Here is a 25,003-nt window from a genome sequence, read left to right as displayed (position 1 = left end):
TTTCTTATTTTCCTCCTCAAAAACCTAGGTGCGTCTTATCATCAGGTGCGTCTTATAAAGCGAAAAATACGGTATATAGAAAATAAAAACTCAGCAAAACTGTTTGTATCAGATTGCAATTTCACCCTAGAAGCAAGGAGAAATGGATGTACATAAGCTTTACACTCTCCTATTGGTCCCTGCTCTCTCCCTACAGTGTGGATAATGCCTCCCTATTATGTAAAGTTCGGGTTCGTACCGAACTTTAGGTTTTTCGGCACCCGGACCCGAACCCTAACATTTACGTAAAAGTTTGGGTTCGGTGTTCGGCGCTTTCTTGGCACTTTTTTAAAGGCTGCACAGCAGCCAAACTCCAAGCGTCATACTACTTGCCCCAAAAGGCCATCACAGCCATGCCTACTATTGGCATGGCTGTGATTGGCCAACTGCAGCATGTGACCCAGCCTCTAGCCCTGATCTGACACACCCCAACAAGTTTGCACGTTTGGCAGATGAGGGGCATATCAGTCCAGGGACGGCACTGCCGCAGCCGGACACTTCCTCTGCCAGTCAGGGGAATGTCAGCTCCGGTAAGCAGGGGACCAGGAGAGCAGGGCAGGCCAGACAGGTGCTGGTAGTGGGAGACTCAATTATTAGGGGAACAGATAGGGAAATATGTCACAAAGACCGTGATCGCCGAACAGTGTGCTGTCTTCCTGGCGCTAGTTCGACACATCGCGGATCGAGTTGACAGATTACTGGGAGGGGCTGGAGAAGATCCAGCGGTCATGGTCCATATCGGAACCAATGACAAAGTTAGGGGTAGGTGGAGAGTCCTTAAAAATGATTTCAGGGATTTAGGTCAAAAGCTTAGGGCAAGGGCCTCAAAGGTAGTATTTTCCGAAATACTACCTGTACCACGAGCCACACAAGAAAGGCAGAGGGAGATTAGGGAAATTAACAAGTGGCTCAAGAACTGGTGTAGGATGGAGGGGTTTGGGTTCCTGGAGAACTGGGTCGACTTTTCTGTCGGCTGCAGGCTCTATCGTAGGGACGGGCTGCACCTCAATGGGGAAGGGGCAGCTGTGTTGGGGAAGAAGATGGCTAGAAGGATGGAGGAGTGTTTAAACTAGGGACTGGGGGGGAGGGTAATTACACTATAGAAGGGGAAGATAGTGCAGATAGAGACCGGGGGCACGGTAGTGGGACTGGGGGAGGAATGGAAGGAGGGACTAGAACAGTTCAGAAGGAAAGGTGTAGGGTAAAAAATATACATAAACCTCTCAAATGTATGTATACTAATGCCAGAAGCCTGACTAATAAAACTGGTGAACTGGAATTAGTGATGTGTGAGGAGGACTATGACATAGTGGGAATAACTGAGACATGGCTGGATGATAACTATGACTGGGCAGTTAATGTACAAGGTTACAGTCTGTTTAGAAAGGATCGTCAAAACCGGAGAGGGGGATGGGTTTGCCTTTATGTAAAGTCCTGTCTAAAGCCCACACTCCGTGAAGATAAAAGTGAGGGACATGAACATGTGGAGTCACTGTGGGTAGAGATACATGGAGCTAAAAACAACAATAAATTACTAATAGGAGTTTACTATAAACCACCTAATATACCAGAGTCCACAGAAAATCTACTACTAAATGAGATAGACAAGGTGGCAAATCATAATGAGGTGCTTATTATGGGGGACTTCAACTACCCAGATATAGACTGGGAAACTGAAACTTGTATATCTCATAAAGGAAACAGATTCTTGGCAATAACCAAAGACAATTATCTCTCCCAACTGGTTCAGGACCCGACTAGAGGGACGGCCATACTGGACTTAGTATTAACCAATAGGCCTGACAGAACAACAGACGTGCAGGTTGGGGGACACCTGGGAAATAGTGACCATAAAGTAATAACCTTCCAATTATCATTCAAAAGAGCGTTTCTACAGGGAGGAACAAAAATACCAAACTTCAAAAAAGCTAAATTTAGCCAACTAAGAGAGGCCATAGGCCTAACTAACTGGGACAAAGTCCTCAAAAATAAAAATACAGCCACAAAATGGGATATCTTTAAAAACATCCTAAAATCTCATTGTGAGAGGTACATACCGTATGGGAATAAAAGGTTAATAAACAAAAAGAAACCAATGTGGATAAACAGAACTGTAAAGAAAGCAATAAATGACAAAAAGAAAGCATATAAAACACTAAAACAGGAGGGTGTCACGGAAGCACTGAAAAACTATAAGGAAAAAAACAGAACATGTAAAAAACAAATAAAAGCGGCCAAACTAGAGACCGAGAGATGAATTGCCAAAGAGAGTAAAACTAACCCTAAAATGTTCTTCAATTATATAAATGTTAAAAAGTATAAATCTGAAGGTGTCGGCCCTTTAAAGAGTAATGAGGGGGGATTCGCAGAGAGCGACGAAGAGAAAGCAAAGCTGTTAAATATTTTTTTCTCCAGTGTATTCACTGAGGAATGTAAACTGTCAGATGAAATGCTGAATGTTGAAATAAATTTGCCATTAAAAGTGTCCTGCCTGACCCAGGAAGAAGTACAACAGCGACTTAAAAAGATCAAAATAGACAAATCGCCAGGACCGGATGGCATACACCCCCGTATCCTAAGGGAATTAAGTAATGTCATAGCCAGACTCTTATTTCTGATATTTGCGGACTCTATACTGACAGGGAATGTCCCACAGGATTGGCGCATGGCAAATGTGGTGCCAATATTCAAAAAGGGTCCAAAAACAGAGCCTGGAAACTATAGGCCGGTAAGTTTAACATCTGTTGTGGGTAAACTGTTTGAAGGTTTTCTGAGAGATGCTATCTTAGAGCATCTTAACGGAAATAAGCAAATAACGCCATATCAGCATGGCTTCGTGAGGGGTCGGTCATGTCAAACTAATTTAATCAGTTTCTATGAGGAGGTAAGTTCTAGACTTGACAGCGGCGAATCAATGGATGTCGTATATCTGGACTTCTCCAAAGCATTTGACACTGTACCACATAAAAGGTTAGTATATAAAATGAGAATGCTCGGACTGGGAGAAAACGTCTGTATGTGGGTAAGTAACTGGCTCAATGATAGAAAACAGAGGGTGGTTATTAACTGTACACACTCAGATTGGGTCACTGTCATTAGTGGAATACCTCAGGGGTCAGTATTGGGCCCTATTCTCTTCAATATATTTATTAATGATCTTGTAGAAGGCTTGCATAGTAAAATATCAATTTTCGCAGATGACACTAAACTGTGTAAAGTAATTAACACTGAAGAGGACAGTATACTGCTACAGAGGGATCTGGATAGATTGGAGGCTTGGGCAGAGAAGTGGCAGATGAGGTTTAACACTGACAAATGTAAGGTTATGCACATGGGAAGAAGTAATGCAAGTCACCCGTACATACTAAATGGTAAAACACTCGGTAACACTGACATAGAAAAGGATCTAGGAATTTTAATAAACAGCAAACTAAGCTGCAAAAAACTGTGCCAGGCAGCTGCTGCCAAGGCCAATAAGATAATGGGTTGCATCAAAAGGGGCATAGATGCCCGTGATGAGAACATATTCCTACTACTTTACAAATCATTAGTCAGACCACACATGGAGTACTGTGTACAGTTCTGGGCTCCTGTGAACAAGGCAGACATAGCAGAGCTGGAGAGGGTCCAGAGGAGGGCAACTAAAGTAATAACTGGAATGGGGCAACTACAGTACCCTGAAAGATTATCAAAATTAGGGTTATTCACGTTAGAAAAAAGACGACTGAGGGGAGATCTAATTACTATGTATAAATATATCAGGGGTCAGTACAGAGATCTCTCCCATCATCTATTTATCCCCAGGACTGTGACTGTGACGAGGGGACATCCTCTGCGTCTGGAGGAAAGAAGGTTTGTACACAAACATAGAAGAGGATTCTTTACGGTAAGAGCAGTGAGACTATGGAGCTCTCTGCCTGAGGAGGTGGTGATGGTGAGTACAATAAAGGAATTCAAGAGGGTCCTGGGTGTGTTTCTGGAGCGTGGTAATATTACAGGCTATAGCTACTAGAGAGGGGTCGTTGATCCAGGGAGTTATTCTGATTGCCTGATTGGAGTCGGGAAGGAATTTTTTATTCCCCTAAAGTGAGGAAAATTGGCTTCTACCTCACAAGGTTTTTTTTTTTTTTGCCTTCCTCTGGATCAACTTGCAGGATAACAGGCCGAACTGGATGGACAAATGTCTTTTTTCGGCCTTATGTACTATGTTACTATGTTATTTAAGCTGGAGTCACGTAGCGCCGCCCGTCACTCTGCTCGGATTAGTGTAGGGAGAGGCTGCAGCTGCTGTGACGGAGAGATCAGGGAGAAATCTTATCAAGAACTGTTTTTTGTACTCAGCGATCTACAGCAAATGTGTTTTGTGGGTGCAGTGCACAATTGTTTTAAGCCTGCCCTGAGCCAACTACTGGTGAAAACGAACTTTTTTTTCTTCAGTTAGTCAATATCAATACATGATCGGCAGCCATTTTATGCAACGATAAAGCACCAGCACAGGCTATCTGCATGTCTGAAAGTCCAGAAATACTGCTTTTTGCTTAATGGGGTTAAAAAATACATCTGTTAAATATAGTGCACATTTGGGATTACACGTGCATAAGTGTCACATTTAGGACAGAAATACAGCTTTTAGGTTACTGGGGTGAAAAAACCCTCTAATATACTGCACATCTGGGATTAGACATGCATAAGTGACTGTCACATTTAGGCCATGAATATGGCTTTTTGGTTACTGGGGTGAAAAAAGCCTCTGATATACTGCACATCTGGGATTGAAAGCGACGGAATGAGGCGCAGCCATAATGGAGTGCGGATTGACTTAGGGGGAAGACCGCAGGATAGTAAGGGGTTAATGTTTGGAAGCTTGGCTAGGGGTTGGTTTAAGGGAGGAAGGGGAGGATTAGCAGATTGGCGGGCAGTATATATTGTCAGGAGGAGGGGCTTTGGGCAGTGATACAGTAGAGCAAGTGCGTGTGGGCCCAAGATGTCGTCGCTTGAGGAATTATTGGAGGCGGTTAGGGTGGCTGCGCAGGTACACGGTGCTGCACGTTTGCAAGAGTCAATGCAGTCGGTCCTGAACCCCCCTTCTGCGTCTGCCAAGGCTGCGCGTCCCTGCAGGGCTAGGCGTTCAGTCCCTCCTGAACGCCTGAGCCCTGAGACTACACCGCGATTGCGCCGGCGAATTCGGAGCCCCCCCAGGCACCCTCCGCTGCGGTCTGCCCCGTCCGTTTCGGATTCGCCACCCAGGCGCAGCGGGAGGACATCAGCGAGAAGTGGTAGGCCGGCGGGAGAGGGACGATCTAGTGCGGGTCCCATCTTCCGGTCTCTGAGAGGGAGAGGTCAGGTGCGCACGGCTGTCTCCCCGCGGGAGGTCTTGCGGGGGGCGCGAGCCAGGGCCGACTTACCTGAGGATCGTGGCGGTGTTGCGGCCGGGTCGCTTGTCGGCCTGGGCCTTCCGGATGGCGGGGAGGAGTTGTTGCCTGCGTCGCGGTCAGTTTCTTCTGATCGGCGAAATCATCGCGTTGGGCCTCAGGAGCGGAGTGGTTTCTCTAGCAGGGAGGGTGCGTTGCGGCCCCTAGCGGTGGATCATCGGCATAGCACCTTGTTCGGGACTGCAGCGGTGATTGCGCCCCCTGAGCTGCTGCATGAGAATGCGGCTCACAGTTCCTCAGCTGTGGAGCCTGGTTTGCTGGGAGTCGCTGTGAGGAGGAGTTCGCGGCCAGGAGTGATGGCCTCTGCTTCAAGGGGGGCTGCGGATGTCCGTCTTATGCATCTGGAGTCTGAAGGGGAGTTGTCGCAGCTGGAGGACGGTGAAGTGGATCCAGGAGAAGAGACAGTGGCTGGCGGTATGGATGACGCCGTGCCATCCGGGATTGACGTCTCGTTGGTGATACATCAGCGAGAAGTGGTAGGCCGGCGGGAGAGGGACGATCTAGTGCGGGTCCCATCTTCCGGTCTCTGAGAGGGAGAGGTCAGGTGCGCACGGCTGTCTCCCCGCGGGAGGTCTTGCGGGGGGCGCGAGCCAGGGCCGACTTACCTGAGGATTGTGGCGGTGTTGCGGCCGGGTCGCTTGTCGGCCTGGGCCTTCCGGATGGCGGGGAGGAGTTGTTGCCTGCGTCGCGGTCAGTTTCTTCTGATCGGCAAAATCATCGCGTTGGGCCTCAGGAGCGGAGTGGTTTCTCTAGCAGGGAGGGTGCGTTGCGGCCCCTAGCGGTGGATCGTCGGCATAGCACCTTGTCCGGGACTGCAGCGGTGATTGCGCCCCCTGAGCTGCTGCATGAGAATGCGGCTCACAGTTCCTCAGCTGTGGAGCCTGGTTTGCTGGGAGTCGCTGTGAGGAGGAGTTCGCGGCCAGGAGTGATGGCCTCTGCTTCAAGGGGGGCTGCGGATGTCCGTCTTATGCATCTGGAGTCTGAAGGGGAGTTGTCGCAGCTGGAGGACGGTGAAGTGGATCCAGGAGAAGAGACAGTGGCTGGCGGTATGGATGACGCCGTGCCATCCGGGATTGACGTCTCGTTGGTGATACCCGAGGGGAGGCCTGCGGCTGCCGGCGACATTGTCCGGGGACGGCCAGGTGAGAGAACGTCGTGTCAGATTCCTGTTGGGGGAGGTGGGGGTTCTGTAGTACATGGTGGGGGGGGGGTTCTGAGGCTTTGGTGCGGGATGTATTGTCTGGTATGCTCACTTTGCTATCACGGTTGGGCTCGGGCTCTGCCGGGTCTCGGGCGGCTGTATGGTCTCCTGCTCCGGATTTGGCGCTGGTTCAGGGGGCGGCGCAGGGTTTGTTGGGGGCGAGTGACGACGGCTCGGCGGCCGGTGTGCAGGCCTCTGGATCGGGGCTGGCAGCGGGGACTAGAGGTGATGTGGGGGATGGTGTTAGGTTGGCGGATGCAGCGAAAGGTGAGATTTATGTGTGTTTTGAGGGGCCGCTGGGGGCTCATTTGAAGCAGGAGGTCAGGGAGAAGATATGGAAGGATGATTATGTGGAAATTTTCTCGTTGCTTCCTTTGGAGAAATTTAATTTGGATAGGGGTAAGCCAGATGAGAGTAAGAAGGAGGAGGAAGAAAGGAGGAGGTATAGGTTGATTCCGCGCACTTTTCAGAATTGGTTGCAGGCCTTTGCGATTTTGGCCAGTGTGGTCGGGGAAAAAGCGCCTGAGCATTGCTCGGCCCTTTTTTGCTATATGGATGCTATCGGAGAGGCTCATCGGATGTATGGGGGTGTGGCGTGGCTTAGGTACGACGAGCAGTTCCGGCATCGGAAGGCGGTCAGGCCTAGCATTCGTTGGGACCACAAGGATATTGGTCTGTGGATGCAGTTGATGGCAGCACCCCGTGGGGGGGGGTCTCAGCCCTTTCGTGGAGTGGCCGGGGGTGCCTCGGCTTCGGAGTCTCAGGTGGGGGGCAGAAGGGGTTGTTGCTGGCAGTTCAACGAAGGACATTGCCAGTTCTTGTCCGACTGCAGGTTCAAGCATGAGTGCTCCGGTTGCGGCGGTTCCCATAGCCTGTCTCGGTGCTTCCGGCGAGGGAAGGGTAAGGGACCCGAGGTTATGCAAAAAAGGGGTAATGCCGGTGAGGGTGGAAGAGATGGAGCCGTATTTAAGGACGTATACAAATAGGGAGGCGACTCGGTTGTTGTTGGAGGGGTTTACGTTTCGTGGGGTTTGTTATTCCGTGTAGTTTGTCCGGGACGAGGGTGTCGTCCCGGAATTTTTCTTCGGCTTTGCGTTACCCTGATGTGGTGAGGGAAAAGATTGTGAAGGAGGTTGTGGCTGGCAGGGTGGTCGGCCCCTTTTCGGAGTGTCCTTTGCCGGATTTGTGGGTCTCCCCGTTGGGTTTAGTTCCTAAGAAGGAGCCCAATAAGTTCAGGCTCATTCATCATTTGTCCTATCCGCTGGGTGGGTCTGTGAATGATGGGATAGCAGTCGAATTATGCTATGTGTCATACACGTCTTTTGATGAGGCAGTGCGTTGGGTGCGGCGTTTCGGGCAGGGTGCCCTGCTTGCTAAAACTGATATTGAGGCTGCTTTCCGATTGTTGCCCATTCACCCTGACAGTTTGCATTTGCTTGGTTTTCAGTGGGATGGTTGTTTCTATGTTGATTGCGCACCCCATAGGCAAACAACAATCTCGTGCTCTTTGTTTGAATCGTTTAGTTGTTTTCTCGAATGGGTGGTGAAACAGGAGGCGGGATGGAGCTCGGTTTTGCACTACCTGGATGATTTCTTGTTTCTGGGTCCCGCTGGATCTAGGGTGTGTGCTGTTTTGCTGCATACGATGGAAAGGGTGGCGGCGCGTTTTGGCATCCCGTTGGCGGCGGATAAGACGGAAGGCCCGTCCATGGTCATCAAGTTCTTAGGTATTGAGATCGACAGTTTGGCTATGGAGTGTCGTCTGTCTGGCGATAAGGTGCTTTATCTTTTGCACGAGGTGGTGTTTTTAAGGAAGGCTAAGAAGGTACAGCTTAAGCGGGTTCAATCGGTTTTGGGGAAATTGAATTTAGCTTGTCGCATTTTGCCGATGGGGCGGGTTTTTTGCCGTCGCTTGGCATTAGCGACGGCAGGCATTACTGCTCCTTTTCATTACTTGCGGTTGCCGATGGCTGTGAAGGACGATTTGGCGGTGTAGGAGACTTTTTTGTTGGATTATAATGGGCGGTCGGTGTGGATGGAGGCGGTGGTCAGTAATGTGGATTTGGAGTTGTTTTCGGATGTGTCTGGTTCGTGTGGTTACGGTGTTTTTTGTAGGGGCAATGGAGTGCAGGGGCTTGGCCGGCTGAATGGAGGCAGGCTGGTTTTCTTTCCAACTTGGTGTTGTTGGAGCTTTTTCCTATTGTTCTGGCTACTGAGTTGTGGGGGGACTGGCTTAGGAATCGGCGGGTGCGTTTTTATTGCGATAATATGGGTGTTGTTCAAGCGATTAACAGCCAGTCGGCTAACTCGCCGCCGGTGTTGAATTTAATGAGGTATTGAGGGGTTTGCGGTTGAATGCATGTTTTGTTGCGGTACATGTCCCGGGAGTAGATAACTCACTTGCTGATTCCCTTTCTCGTTTTCAGTGGGAGCGTTTCCGCGGCTTGGCGCCGGGAGCCGAAATCCGGGGGTTGCCCTGTCCCCAGTGGCTCTGGAGCGTGGCCTTGGGGTGTCAGCGGGCCTGATTAGGCGGTCGCTTAGTAACGGTACGTGGTCAGCTTACTCTTTAGTGTGGTCTTTGTGGGAGGATTTGATTGAGCAGGTGGGTGGTTGTAGCTCGTTGGATGATTTTCGAACGATATTGGTTTTTTGGCTGGGCACGTTTTATGCTGCGGGTTTGTCCTTTTCGGACACGTTTTCCCAAAATGGGAAAAGTTGTCTTTTGCCAAGATATTTCTCTCACCCAGCATGGGTATATGTAAAATGACACCCCAAAACACATTTCCCAACTTCTCCTGAGTACGGAGATACCACATGTGTGACACTTTTTTGCAGCCTAGGTGGGCAAAGGGGCCCACATTCCAAAGAGCACCTTTCGGATTTCACCGGCCATTTTTTACAGATTTTGATTTCAAACTACTTACCACACATTTGGGCCCCTAGAATGCCAGGGCAGTATAACTACTCCACAAGTGACCCCATTTTGGAAAGAAGACACCCCAAGGTATTCCAAGAGGGGCATGGTGAGTTCCTAGAATTTTTTTATTTTTTGTCACAAGTTAGTGGAATATGAGACTTTGTAAGAAAAAAAAGAAAAAAAAAATCATAATTTTCCGCTAACTTGAGACAAAAAATTAAAAATTCTAGGAACTCGCCATGCCCCTCACAAAATACCTTGGGGTGTCTTCTTTCCAAAATGGGGTCACTTGTGGGGTAGTTATACTGCCCTGGCATTCTAGGGGCCCTAATGTGTGGTAAGTAGGTAAATGACCTGTGAAATCCGAAAGGTGCTCTTTGGAATGTGGGCCCCTTTGCCCACCTAGGCTGCAAAAAAGTGTCACACATGTGGTATCGCCGTATTCAGGAGAAGTTGGGCAATGTGTTTTGGCGTGTCATTTTACATATATTCATGCTGGGTGAGAGAAATATCTCGGCAAAAGACAACTTTTCCCATTTTTTATACAAAGTTGGCATTTGACCAGGATATTTATCTCACCCAACATGGGTATATGTAAAATGACACCCCAAAACACATTGACCAACTTCTCCTGAGTACGGCGATACCAAATGTGTGACACTTTTTTGCAGCCTAGATGCCCAAAGGGGCCCACATTCCTTTTATGAGGGCATTTTTAGACATTTGGATCCCAGACTTCTTCTCACGCTTTAGGGCCCCTAAAAAGCCAGGGCAGTATAAATACCCCACATGTGACCCCATTTTGGACAGAAGACACCCCAAGGTATTAAATGAGGGGCATGGCGAGTTCATAGAAATTATTTTTTTTTTGCACAAGTTAGCGGAAATTGATTTTTTATTTTTTTTTCTCACAAAGTCTCCCTTTCCGCTAACTTGGGACAAAAATTTCAATCTTTCATGGACTCAATATGCCCCTCAGCGAATACCTTGGGGTGTCTTCTTTCCGAAATGGGGTCACATGTGGGGTATTTATACTGCCCTGGCCTTCTAGGGGCCCTAAAGCGTGAGAAGAAGTCTGGAATATAAATGTCTAAAAATTCCGTGAGGGTTATGGTGAGTTCATGTGAGATTTTATTTTTTGACACAAGTTAGTGGAATATGAGACTTTGTAAGAAAAAAAAAAAAAGATTTCCGCTAACTTGGGCCAAAAAAATGTCTGAATGGAGCCTTACAGGGTGGTGATCAATGACAGGGGGGTGATCAATGACAGGGGGGGTGATCAATGACAGGGGGGTGATCAGGGAGTCTATATGGGGTGATCACCCCCCTGTCATTGATCACCCCCCTGTAAGGCTCCATTCAGACGTCCGTATGTGTTTTGCGGATCCGATCCATGTATCAGTGGATCTGTAAAAATCATACGGACGTCTGAATGGAGCCTTACAAGGGGGTGATCAATGACAGGGGGGTGATCAATGACAGGGGGGTGATCAGGGAGTCTATATGGGGTGATCACCCCCCTGTCATTGATCACCCCCCTATAAGGCTCCATTCAGATGTCCGTATGTATTTTGCGGATCCGATCCATGTATCCGTGGATCCGTAAAAAACATACGGACATCTGAATGCAGCCTTACAGGGGGGTGATCAATGACAGGGGGGTGATCAATGACAGGGGGGTGATCAGGGAGTCTATATGGGGTGTTCACCCCCCTGTCATTGATCACCCCCCTATAAGGCTCCATTCAGATGTCTGTATGTGTTTTGCGGATCCGATCCATGTATCCGTGGATCCGTAAAAAACATACCGCCATCTGAATGCAGCCTTACAGGGGCGTGATCAATGACAGGGGGGTGATCAGGGAGTCTATATGGGGTGATCACCCCCTGTCATTGATCACCCCCCTATAAGGCTCCATTTAGATGTCCGTATGTGTTTTGCGGATCCGATCCATGTATCCGTGGATCCGTAAAAAAACATACGGACATCTGAATGCAGCCTTACAGGGGGGTGATCAATCACAGGGGGGTGATCAGGGAGTCTATATGGGGTGATCACCCCCCTGTAAGGCTCCATTCAGACGTCTGTATGTGTTTTGCGGATCCGATCCATGTATCCGTGGATCCGTAAAAAACATACGGATGTCTGAATAGAGCCTTACAGGGGAGTGATCAATGACAGGGGGGTGATCAGGGAGTCTATATGGGGTGATCACCTCCGTCATTGATCACCCCCCTGTAATGCTCCATTCAGATGTCCGTACGTGTTTTGCGGATCCGATCCATGTATCAGTGGATCCGTAAAAATCATACGGACGTGTGAATGGAGCCTTACAAGGGGGTGATCAATGACAGGGGGGTGATCAATGACAGGGGGGTGATCAGGGAGTCTATATGGGGTGATCACCTCCTTCATTGATCACCCCCCTGTAAGACTCCATTCAGATGTCCGTACGTGTTTTGCGGATCCGATCCATGTATCAGTGGATCCGTAAAAATCATACGGACGTCTGAATGGAGCCTTACAAGGGCGTGATCAATGACAGGGGGGTGATCAATGACAGGGGGGTGATCAGGGAGTCTATATGGGGTGATCAGGGGTGATCAGTGGTTCATAAGGGGTTAATAAGTGACAGGGGGGGGTAGTGTAGTATAGTGTAGTGGTGTTTGGTGCTACTTTACTGAGCTGCCTGTGTCCTCTGGTGGTCGATCCAAACAAAAGGGACCACCAGAGGACCAGGTAGCAGGTATATTAGACGCTGTTATCAAAACAGCGTCTAATATACCTGTTAGGGGTTAAAAAAATCACATCTCCAGCCTGCCAGCGAACGATCGCCGCTGGCAGGCTGGAGATCCACTTGCTTACCTTCCGATCCTGTGAACGCGTTCACAGGAAATCTCGCGTCTCGCGAGATGACGCATGGATGCGTCCAGGAGGAATGAATCAACCACCTTCCGGACGCATCCGTGCGTTAGGCGGTCGGGAGGTGGTTAAGGGAGGAAGGGGAGGATTAGCAGATTGGTGGGCAGTATATATTGTCAGGAGGAGGGGCTTTGGGCAGTAATAGAGTAGAGCAAGTGCGTTTCCCACCCTCCCACCCTGTTAGCTGGGCTTATTGGATTACGTTTGGAAGTGGCTGATTGTTATGGGATCCTGGGGAGCGATTCAATGGTTAAGAGATGCGGGACATGTTGGAGCCTGCATCTCATGTGGTTTGTGAATGCCGAGGATAGGGCTCCTGTTTGGGCTAAAAGGCCTACAGGAGGAGATACTTGGATACTTCAAGGATTTGGTGCTCTTGGGTCGGTGAGTGCGGCCAAGGGTAAGCTTGAAGTATAAGGTGAGACGGTTAAGGAAGATGCCGCTTGTTTGGGTTGCCCTCCAGGATCCTTGTTACGATTCAGTGGGTCATAACGTTGAAGGTTGTGTTAAAGTGCCTGTTGTTATTATTATTGTTATTATTATATGTGAATAATAAAGTTCGGCCGTCATGGTCAATTTTCTCCAAAGCAAGATGGTGTCGGTGTGGTTATTGAAGGGTCAGGTTAGTGGGAGTAGACGGAGGAAATTCTTCCATCCCATTAAGTCATACACGTGCATAAGTGACTGTCACATTTAGGCCATAAATACGGCTTTTTGGTTACTGGGGTGAAAAAAGCCTCTGATATACTGCACATCTGGGATTACACGTGCATAAGTGACTCACATTTAGGCCATAAATATGGCTTTTTGGTTACTGGGGTAAAAAAAGCCTCTAATATACGGCACATCTAGGATTACACGTGCATAAGTGACTGTCACATTTAGGCCATAAATACGGCTTTCGCATACTGGGGTGAAAAAACCCTCTAATATACTGCACATCTGGGATTAGACAAGCATAAGTGACTGTCACATTTAGGCCAGAAATACAGCTTTTTGGTTACTAGGGTGAAAAAATCCTCTAATATATTGCACATCTGGGATTACACATGCATAAGTGACTGTCACATTTAGGCCATAAATACGGCTTTAGCATACTGGGGTGAAAAAAGCCTCTGATATACTGCACATCTGGTATTAGACAAGCATAATTGACTGTCACATTTAGGCCATAAATACGGCTTTTTGGTAACTGGGATGAAAAAAGCCTCTAATGTACTGCACATCTGGGATAAGACGTGCATAAGTGAGTATCACATTTATGCCACAAATACCGCTGTCATATAGAGTAAGAAAAAAAAAATTTGAGTGCAATACCCAACATCAGGGTTTTTATTGGCAGATAATTATTTTTAACAGACTTAACCACTTTTTACTTTGCTTTGTAAACGCTAACTATGAGGAAAACATCTAATAAGGGACGCGGTCGTGGTGTTGGTGGAGCCTCTGGTGCAGGGAGAGGACATGGCCGTTCTGCCACAGCTACACATCCTACTGAACATACTACCTCAGGTCCCAGTAGCCGCCAGAATCTACAGCGATATTTGGTCGGGCCTAATGCCGTTCTAAGGATGGTAAGGCCTGAGCAAGTACAGGCGCTAGTCAATTGGGTGGCCGACAGTGGATCCAGCACGTTCACATTATCTCCCACCCAGTCTTCTGCAGGAAGCGCACAGGTGGTGCCTGAAACCCATGCCCATCAGTCTGTCACATCACCCCCGTGCATTTCGGGGAACCTGTCTGAGCCTCAAGTCATGCAGCAGTCTCTTATGCTGTTTGAAGACTCTGCTGGCAGGGTTTCCCAAGGGCATCCACCTAGCCCTTCACCAGGGGTGAAAGAAATAGAATGCACTGACGCACAACCACCTATGTTTCCTGATGAGGACATGGTAATACCACCTCAGCACATCTCTGATGATGACGAAACACAGGTCCCAACTGCTGCGTCTTTCTGCAGTGTGCAGACCGAAAAGAAGGTCAGGGAGGAAGAGTGGGTGGAAGACGATGCAGGGGACGATGAGGTCCTAGACCCCACATGGAATGAAGGTCGTGCCACTGACTTTCAGAGTTCGGAGGAAGAGGCAGTGGTGAGACCGAGCCAACAGCGTAGCAAAAGAGGGAGCAGGGTGCAAAAGCCGAGCAGCCGTCGCCAAAACAGTTCGCCTGCTACTGGCCACCATCACCAGGGACCGAGCACACCAAAGGCAGCTTCAAGGAGTTCCCTGGCATGGCACTTCTTCACACAATGTGCTGACGACAAGACCCGAGTGGTTTGCATGCTGTGCCATCAGAGCCTGAAGCGAGGCATTAACGTTCTGAACCTTAGCACAACCTGCATGACCAGGCATCTACATGTGAGACACGGGCTGCAGTGGAGTAAGCACCTTCAAAACCAAGAAAGGGCTCAGGCTCCCTCTTCTGCTGCTGCCTCAGCCTCTTCCTCCGCCTCTGGAGGAACGTTAGCACCTGCCGCCCAGCAAACAGAGGATGTGCCACCAACAACACCACCTCCATCACCAAGCATCTCCACCATGTCACACAGAAGCGTTCAGCTCTCCATCTCACAAACCTTTGAGAGAAAATGTAAATTCCCACCTAGCCACCCTCGATCCCTGGCCCTGAATGCCAGCATTTCTAAAATCCTTCCCAGCTGCCACTACTTTTCCAGGAGAGCCGTGCCCTCCCTGCACAACCAAGTATCGGATAAAATCAAGTGTGCACTGCGCAACACCATCTGTGGCAAGGTCCACCTAACCACGGATATGTGGACCAGTAAGCACGGCCAGGGACGCTATATCTCCCTAACTGCACACTGGGTAAATGTAGTGGCGGCTGAGCCCCAGGCGGAGAGCTGTTTGGCGCACGTCTTTCCGCCGCCAAGGATCGCAGGGCATCATTCGTTGCCTCCTCTTCCTACTCGGCTTCCTCCTCCTCTTCTACCACCTCCTCATCCGGTCAGCGACAGACCTTCACCACCAACTTCAGCACAACCAGGGGTCAATGTCAGCAGGCCGTTCTGAAATTAATGTGTTTGGGGGACAGGCCCCACACCGCGCAGGAGTTGTGCGGGGTATAGAACAACAGACCGACGAGTGTTTGCTGCCAGTGAGTCTCAAGCCCAGCCTGGTGGTGTGCGATAATGGGCGAAATCTCGACTAGCCGGTTTGATGCACATCCCTTGCCTGGCGCATGTGCTGAATTTGGTGGTGCAGAAATTAATTCACAACTACCCCGACATGTCTGAGCTGCTGCATATAGTGAGGGCCGTCTGTGCGCGCTTTCGGCGTTCTCATCCTGCCGCCGCTCGGCTGTCTGCTCTACATCGTAACTTTGGCCTTTCCGCTCACCGCCTCATATGCGACGTACCCACCAGGTGGAACTCCAACTTGCACATGCTGGAGAGACTGTGCGAGCAGCAGCAGGCCATAGTGGAGTTTCAGCTGCAGCACTCACGGGTGAGTCGCACTGCAGAACAGCACCACTTCACCACCAATGACTGGGCTTCCATGCGAGACCTGTGTGCCCTGTTGCGCTGTTTCGAGTACTCCAACAACATGGCCAGTGGTGATGACGCTGTTATCAGCGTTACAATACCTCTTCTATGTCTCCTTGAGAAAACACTTAGGGCAATGATGGAAGAGGATGTGGCCCAGGATGAGGAGGAGGAAGAGGGGTCATCTCTAACACTTTCTGGCCAGTCTTTTAGAAGTGGCTCAGAAAGAGGATTTTTGCAACAGCAGAGGCCAGGTACAAATTTGGCCAGCCAGGGCCCACTACTGGAGGACGATGAGGATGAGGATGGGGATGAAGCATGTTCACAACGGGGTGGCATCCAACGCAGCTCGAGCCCATCACTGGTGCGTGGCTGGGGGGATACGGCGGATGCAGACGATACGCCTCCCACAGAGGACAGCTTGTCCTTACCTCTGGGCAGCCTGGCACACATGAGCGACTACATGCTGCAGTGCCTGCGCAACGACAGCAGAGTTGCCGACATTTTAACGTGTGCTGGCTACTGGGTGGCCACCCTGCTGGATCCCCGTTACAAAGACAATGTGCCGTCCTTAATTCCCTCACTGGAGCGTGATCGGAAGATGCGCGACTACAGGCGCACGCTAGTAGACGAATGAGAGCATTCCCGACTGACGCCGGGGGACAAGTGGAAGCACAAAGCGAAGGCAGGGGAGGAGGAAGAGGTCGCCAGCACAGCTGTGTCAGCGCCAGCACCTCAGAAGGCAGGGTTAGCATGGCCGACATTTGGAAAAGCTTTGTCACCTCGCCGCAACAACCGGCCCCAACTGCTGATATGGAGCGTGTTAGCATGAGGCAGCATTTGAATAACATGGTAGAACAGTACCTGTGCACACGACTACACGTACTGACTGATGGTTCTGCCCCATTCAACTTCTGGGTCTCCAAATTGTCCACATGGCCAGAGCTTGCCCTGTATGCCTTGGAGGTGCTGGCCTGCCCTGCAGCCAGTGTACTCTCTGAACGTGTATTTAGCACGGCAGGAGGCGTCATTACAGACAGACGCAGCCGCCTGTTCACAGCCAACGTGGACAAGCTCACGTCAGGCATGGATCCCACAAGACTTGTCTGTACCTTGTGCAGAATAGACATTTATACCATCAAACATACACTCTTGTACTCAAGTCAAGTAAGGCCGGACTAGAGGTTTACCGTAGTTCTTCATGAAGAATTTAGGTGCAAGGGGGCCTGGTAGGTATAGGGTTAATGCAAGGCGGGAAGCGGAGGTGTAAGGGGCCTGGTAGGTGTGGGGTTAATGAAAGGTGGGAAGCGGGGGGGGGCGGAATAGTAATGGTGGAGTTAGGGGGGACTTTATTTAAGGGGGGCTTAGCCCGGTGGCCATGTTAGAGTAATTTGAAAAAGTGTACAGGCAGGACCTACCATGCAGTCCGTGGAGGAGTTGTTGGAGCGGTTGCGGGCGGCAGGGGAGGCCCGTGGATCGGAGTGGTTGCAGGGGCAGCTGGCTGGTTTGCTGCAGGGGGAGGCGGCGAGTATAGCTGGCCCGTCGCCATGTGCACAACGGCCGCGGCGGGTCCGGCCGCCGGAGCGCCTTAGCCCTAGTGAGACACCCCAGGGCTCGGCGCAGGCGCAGGAGCCCCTCTAGGTACCCTCCACAGGCAAGGGATGGTGGGCGCATCTCGCCCCTGTCCCCCAGAGGTGGGAGGAATCCGGGTGCGCAGTGGAGCCCTGAAGGAGGCAGGGACTCTCTTTCCCTGCCTTCACCTGCAAGCAGCGTGGGATCCGGAGCTAGGTCGGCGGGTTCCTTGCCCCCCCTAGTGGCAGGAACGTCCGCTCGTCGAGGGAGAGGGAGCAGCAGTAGGACGGAGCCTGTGCCAGTAGTGGCCACTAGAGGGCGCAGGGCTCCTAGGGATCACGGGCAGATGTCTTCTGGCCTGGAACTGCAGGAAGAGTTTGTGAGGGCTGAGGAGTTGGGGAGCGCACCCAGCATGGACGTCGAACGGAGCAAGCACAGCTGAAGCATCTGTTGAGTCGTCTGGGAGGACCGTTCGTCCGGAGTCAGGATCAGCGGCTGATGGGTTCACAGCGCCCAGGCAGCCAGGTGAGAACATGTAGGGTGCTTTGCAGACATTGGTTAGTAGCCTGGGGGGTGTGGGGGCTGGGGGAGGAAATAGTGGGGGGTTTGGGGCAAATTTTTACTAGTTTGGCAGGATGGGTTTCAGGTTTGAGGGTGGCAGGTTCTTCTCCATTACCGGCATGGGGGGTCGGTGGGGGTTTGGGGGTGGCGGATGGGGACGCACAGTCTCGGGGGGGGGGGATTGGGGTCGGTTCAGACACAGGTGGGGGGTGAGGAAGAGAGGGCTAAGGTTAGCGACGCGGCAAAAGGGGAGGTGTACGTGTGTTTTGAGGGGCCGTTGGGAGCGCACTTAAAGAAAGACGTTCACGAGCGGATATGGCGGGGGGAGTATGTTGAAATTTTTTCGCTTCTTCCCCTGGAGCGGTTTAACCTGGATAGTGAACAAGTGGGCAAGGGTAAAAAGGAGGAAGACGAAAAGCGTCGGCATAGACTCATCCCGCGTACGTTTGCCAATTGGTTGCAAGCGTTTGCGATCTTGTCGAGTGTCATTGGGGAAAAGACGCCTGAGTGTTGCTCGGCATTGTTTTGCTATCTGGATGCGATTGGGGAGGCATACAGGGTATGTGGTGGTTCCGGGTGGCTTAGGTACGACGAGCAATTCAGGCAGAGGAAGGCGGTTCGGCCTAATATTCGGTGGGACCATAAAGATATCAGTTTATGGTTACGGGTGACCCCACCGGGGCGGCAGGGGCAGTCCTTTCGGGGGGATACGGGAGGGACACCGGGACAGTCTATGGTATCAGCAGCGTCAGCCAGAGGTTTGTGTTTCCTCTTTAAAGGGAACCTGTCACCAGGATTTTGTGCATAGAGCTGGGGACATGGGCTGCTAGATGGCCACTAGCTCATCTTCAATACCCAGTCCCCATAGCTCTCTGCGCTTTTATTGTGTTTTGATCCATATGCAAATGACCTGATATGAGTCCTTTATCCGGAGATGAGTCAAGCGGAAAGGAGCCCAGCACCGCCCCGCGTCCTCCGAATCTCCTCCTTGCTGGCTGACGTCACAGAGCTGGAGCGCCGAAAACTCGCGATGCGCGAGCTAGCGCATGCGCAGTGTAGGCATCATGTTCATTCCCTGTACTGGCATCAGCACAGGGAACGAACTACGCATGCTCTAGCTCGCGCATCGCGAGATTTCGGCGCTCCAGCTCTGTGATGTCAGACAGCAAGGAGGACATTCGGATGACGCGGGGCGGTGCTGGGCTCCTTTCCGCTTGACTCATTTCCGGATACAGGACTCATATAAGGTCATTTGCATATGGATCAAAACTGTTTTTTAACACAATAAAAGTAGAGTTGAGCGAACACCTGGATGTTCGGGTTCCAGAAGTTCGGCCGAACTTCCCGGAAATGTTCGGATTCGGGATCCAAACCCGACCCGAACTTCGTCCCGAACCCCATTGAAGTCAATGGGGACCCGAACTTTTCGGCACTAAAAAGGCTGTAAAACAGCCCAGGAAAGGGCTAGAGGGCTGCAAAAAGGCAACAAAATGTAGTTAAATCCCCTGCAAACAAATGTGGATAGGGAAATGAATAAAAATAAAAATAAAATAAATAAAAATGAACCAATGTCAATTGGAGAGAGGTCCCATAGCAGAGAATCTGGCTTCATGTCAGCAGAGAATCAGTCTTCATGTCATAGCAGAGAATCAGGCTTCACGTCACCCAACACTGGAACAGTCCATTGTCAAATATTTAGGCCCCGGCACCCAGGCAGAGGAGAGAGGTCCAATAACAGAGATTCAGGCTTCATGTCAGCAGAGAATCAGTATTCATGTCATAGCAGAGAATCATGCTTCACGTCACCCAACACTGGAACAGTCCATTGTCATATATTTTGGCCCCGGCACCCAGGCAGAGGAGAGAGGTCCCATAACAGAGATTCAGGCTTCATGTCAGCAGAGAATCAGTCTACATGTCATAGCAGAGAATCAGGCTTCACGTCACCCAACACTGGAACAGTCCATTGTCAGATATTTAGGCCCCGGCACCCAGGCAGAGGAGAGAGGTCCCATAACAGAGATTCAGGCTTCATGTCAGCAGAGAATCAGTCTTCATGTCATAGCAGAGAATCATGCTTCACGTCACCCAACACTGGAACAGTCCATTGTCATATATATTTAGGCCCCGGCACCCAGGCAGAGGAGAGTGGTCCCATAACAGAGATTCAGGCTTCATGTCAGCAGAGAATCAGTCTTCATGTCATAGCAGAGAATCAGGCTTCACGTCACCCAACACTGGAACAGTCAATTGTCCGATATTTAGGCCCCGGCACCCAGGCAGAGGAGAGAGGTCCCATAACAGAGATTCAGGCTTCATGTCAGCAGAGAATCAGTCTTCATGTCATAGCAGAGAATCAGGCTTCACGTCACACAAAACTGGAACAGTCATTTGTCATATATTTAGGAACCGGCACCCAGACAGAGGAGAGAGGTCCCATAACAGAGAATCAGGCTTCATGTCAGCAGAGAATCAGTCTTCATGTCATAGCAGAGAATCAGGCTTCACGGCACCCAACACTGGAACAGTCCATTGTCAGATATTTAGGCCCCGGCACCCAGGCAGAGGAGAGAGGTCCCATAACAGAGATTCAGGCTTCATGTCAGCAGAGAATCAGTCTTCATGTCATAGCAGATAAGCAAGCTTCACATCACCCAACACTGGAACAGTCCATTGTCCGATATTTAGGCCCCGGCACCCAGGCAGAGGAGAGAGGTCCCATAACAGAGATTCAGGCTTCATGTCAGCAGAGAATCAGTCTTCATGTCATAGCAGAGAATCATGCTTCACGTCACCCAACACTGGAACAGTCCATTGTCATATATTTAGGCCCCGGCACCCAGGCAGAGGAGAGAGGTCCCATAACAGAGATTCAGGCTTCATGTCAGCAGAGAATCAGTCTTCATGTCATAGCAGAGAATCATGCTTCACGTCACCCAACACTGGAACAGTCCATTGTCATATATTTAGGCCCCGGCACCCAGGCAGAGGAGAGAGGTCCCATAACAGAGATTCAGGCTTCATGTCAGCAGAGAATCAGTCTTCATGTCATAACAGAGAATCATGCTTCACGTCACCCACCACTGGAACAGGCCACTGTCACATATTTAGGCCCCGGCACCCAGGCAGAGGAGAGAGGTCCCATAACAGAGATTCAGGCTTCATGTCAGCAGAGAATCAGTCTTCATGTCATAGCAGAGAATCATGCTTCACGTCACCCAACACTGGAACAGTCCATTGTCATATATTTAGGCCCCGGCACCCAGGCAGAGGAGAGAGGTCCCATAACAGAGATTCAGGCTTCATGTCAGCAGAGAATCAGTCTTCATGTCATAGCAGAGAATCAGGCTTCACGTCACCCACCACTGGAACAGTCCATTGTCATATATTTAGGCCCCGCACCCAGGCAGAGGAGAGAGGTCCCATAACAGATATTCAGGCTTCATGTCAGCAGAGAATCAGTCTTCATGTCATAGCAGAGAATCAGGCTTCACGTCACCCAACACTGGTACAGTCCATTGTCAGATATTTAGGCCCCGGCACCCAGGCAGAGGAGAGAGGTCCCATAACAGAGATTCAAGCTTCATGTCAGCAGAGAATCAGTCTTCATGTCATAGCTGAGAATCAGGCTTCACGTCACCCACCACTGGAACAGTCCATTGTCAGATATTTAGGCCCCGGCACCAAGGCAGAGAAGAGAGGTCCCATAACAGAGATTCAGGCTTCATGTCAGCAGAGAATCAGTCTTCATGTTATAGCAGAGAATCAGGCTTCACGTCACACAAAACTGGAACAGTCCATTGTCAGATATTTAGGCCCCGGCACCCAGGCAGAGGAGAGAGGTCCCATAACAGAGATTCAGGCTTCATGTCAGCAGAGAATCAGTCTTCATGTCATAGCAGAGAATCAGGCTTCATGTCAGCCAAAACTGGAACAGTCCATTGTCAGATATTTAGGCCCCGGCACCCAGACAGAGGAGAGAGGTCCCATAACAGAGATTCAGTCTTCATGTCATAGCAGAGAATCAGGCTTCATGTCAGCCAAAACTGGAACAGTCCATTGTCACACATTTAGGCCCCGGCACCCAGACAGAGGAGAGGTTCATTCAACTTAGGGTTGCCCCGCAATATAATGGTAAAATGAAAATAAAAATAGGATTGAATGAGGAAGTGCCCTGGAGTACAATAATATATGGTTAAGGGGAGGTAGTTAATGTCTAATCTGCACAAGGGATGGACAGGACCTGTGGGATTCATGCCTGGTTCATTTTTATGAACGTCAGCTTGTCCACATTGGCTGTAGACAGGCGGCTGCGTTTGTCTGTAATGACGCCCCCTGCCGTGCTGAATACACGTTCAGACAAAACGCTGGCCGCCGGGCAGGCCAGCACCTCCAAGGCATAAAAGGCTAGCTCTGGCCACGTGGACAATTTGGAGACCCAGAAGTTGAATGGGGCCGAACCATCAGTCAGTACGTGGAGGGGTGTGCACACTTACTGTTCCACCATGTTAGTGAAATGTTGCCTCCTGCTAACACGTTCCGTTTCAGGTGGTGGTGCAGTTAGCTGTGGCTTGTTGACAAAACTTTTCCACATCTCTGCCATGCTAACCCTGACCTCAGAGGAGCTGGCTGTGACACAGCTGCGTTGGCGACCTCTTGTCCCTCCTCTGCCTTCGCCTTGGGCTTCCCCTTGTTCCCCTGTGACATTTGGGAATGCTCTCAGTAGCATGTCTACCAATGTGCGCTTGTACTCGTGCATCTTCCTATCACGCTCCAGTGCAGGAAGTAAGGTGGGCACATTGTCTTTGTACCGTGGATCCAGCAGGGTGGCAACCCAGTAGTCCGCACACGTTAAAATGTGGGCAATTCTGCTGTCGTTGCGCAGGCACTGCAGCATGTAGTCGCTCATGTGTGCCAGGCTGCCAAGAGGTAAGGACAAGCTGTCCTCTGTGGGAGGCGTATCGTCATCGTCCTGCGTTTCCCCCCAGCCACGCACCAGTGATGGCCACGCACCTCCTCCTCGTCCTCCAGTAGTGGGCCCTGGCTGGCCACATTTGTACCTGGCCTCTGCTGTTGCAAAAAATCTCCCTCTGAGTCACTTCTAAGAGACTGGCCTGAAAGTTCTAAAAATGACCCCTCTTCCTCCTCCTCCTCCTCCTTGGCCACCTTCTCTTCCATCATCGCCCTAAGTGTTTTCTCAAGGAGACATAGAAGTGGTATTGTAACGCTGATAACGGCGTCATCGCCACTGGCAATGTTGGTGGAGTACTCAAAACAGCGCAACAGGGCACACAGGTCTCGCATGGAGGCCCAGTCATTGGTGGTGAAGTGGTGCTGTTCCGCAGTGCGACTCACCCGTGCGTGCTGCAAATGAAACTCCACTATGGCCTGCTGCTGCTCGCACAGTCTGTCCAGCATGTGCAAGGTGGAGTTCCACCTGGTGGGTACTTCGCATATGAGGCGGTGAGCGGGAAGGCCGAAGTTACGCTGTAGCGCAGACAGGCGAGCAGCGGCAGGATGTGAACGCAGGAAGCGCGCACAGATGGCCCGCACTTTATGCAGCAGCTCTGACATGTCGGGGTAGTTGTGAATGAACTTCTGCACCACCAAATTCAGCACATGCGCCAGGCAAGGGATGTGCGTCAAACCGGCTAGTCCCAGAGCTGCAACGAGATTTCGCCCATTATCGCACACCACCAGGCCGGGCTTGAGACTCACCGGCAGCAACCACTCGTCGGTCTGTTGTTCTATACCCCGCCACAACTCCTGTGCGGTGTGGGGCCTGTCCCCCAAACATATGAGTTTCAGAACGGCCTGCTGACGTTTACCCCGGCTGTGCTGAAGTTGGTGGTGAAAGTGTGTGGCTGACTGGATGAGCAGGTGGAAGAAGAGGAGGAGGAAGCCGAGTAGGAGGAGGAGGCAACAGGAGGCAAAGAATGTTGCCCTGCGATCCTCGGCGGCGGAAGGACGTGCGCCAAACAGCTCTCTGCCTGGGGCCCAGCCGCCACTACATTTACCCAGTGTGCAGTTAGGGAGATATAGCGTCCTTGGCCGTGCTTACTGGTCCACGTATCTGTGGTTAGGTGGACCTTGCCACAGATGGCGTTGCGCAGTGCACTCTTGATTTTATCGGATACTTGGTTGTGCAGGGAAAGCACGGCTCTCTTGGAGAAGTAGTGGCGGCTGGGAACAACATACTGTGGGACAGCAAGCGACATGAGCTGTTTGAAGCTGTCTGTGTCCACCAGCCAAAATGACAGCATTTCATAGGCCAGCAGTTTAGAAATGCTGGCATTCAGGGCCAGGGATCGAGGGTGGCTAGGTGGGAATTTACGCTTTCTCTCAAATGTTTGTGAGATGGAGAGCTGAACGCTGCCGTGTGACATGGTTGAGATGCTTGGTGACGGAGGTGGTGGTGTTGGTGGTACAACCCCTGTTTGCTGGGCAGCAGGTGCCAATGTTCCTCCAGAGGCGGAGGAAGAGGCCAAGGCGGCAGCAGCAGAAGAAGCAGAGGCGGCAGCAGCAGAAGAGGTAGCAGGGGGAGCCTGAGTGACTTCCGTGTTTTTAAGGTGTTTACTCAGTTCATGCTTTGCATGCAGGTGCCTGGTCATGCAGGTTGTGCTAAGGTTCAGAACGTTAATGCCTCGCTTCAGGCTCTGATGGTAAACAGCGTGCAAACCACTCGGGTCTTGTCGTCAGCACATTGTTTGAAGAAGTGCCATGCCAGGGAACTCCTTGAAGCTGCCTTTGGGGTGCTCGGTCCCACATGGCGGCAGTCAGTAGCAGGCGGAGTCTCTTGGCAGCCGGTGTTCTGCTTTTGCCCACTGCTCCCTCTTTTGCTACGCTGTTGGCTCGGTCTCACCAC

Source organism: Bufo bufo, chromosome 2 (genome assembly GCF_905171765.1).
Source record: "Bufo bufo chromosome 2, aBufBuf1.1, whole genome shotgun sequence".
In the NCBI taxonomy this organism is placed as follows: domain Eukaryota; kingdom Metazoa; phylum Chordata; class Amphibia; order Anura; family Bufonidae; genus Bufo; species Bufo bufo.
The sequence above is the reverse complement of the archived record's forward strand: the minus strand, read 5'-3'. Positions refer to the sequence as shown.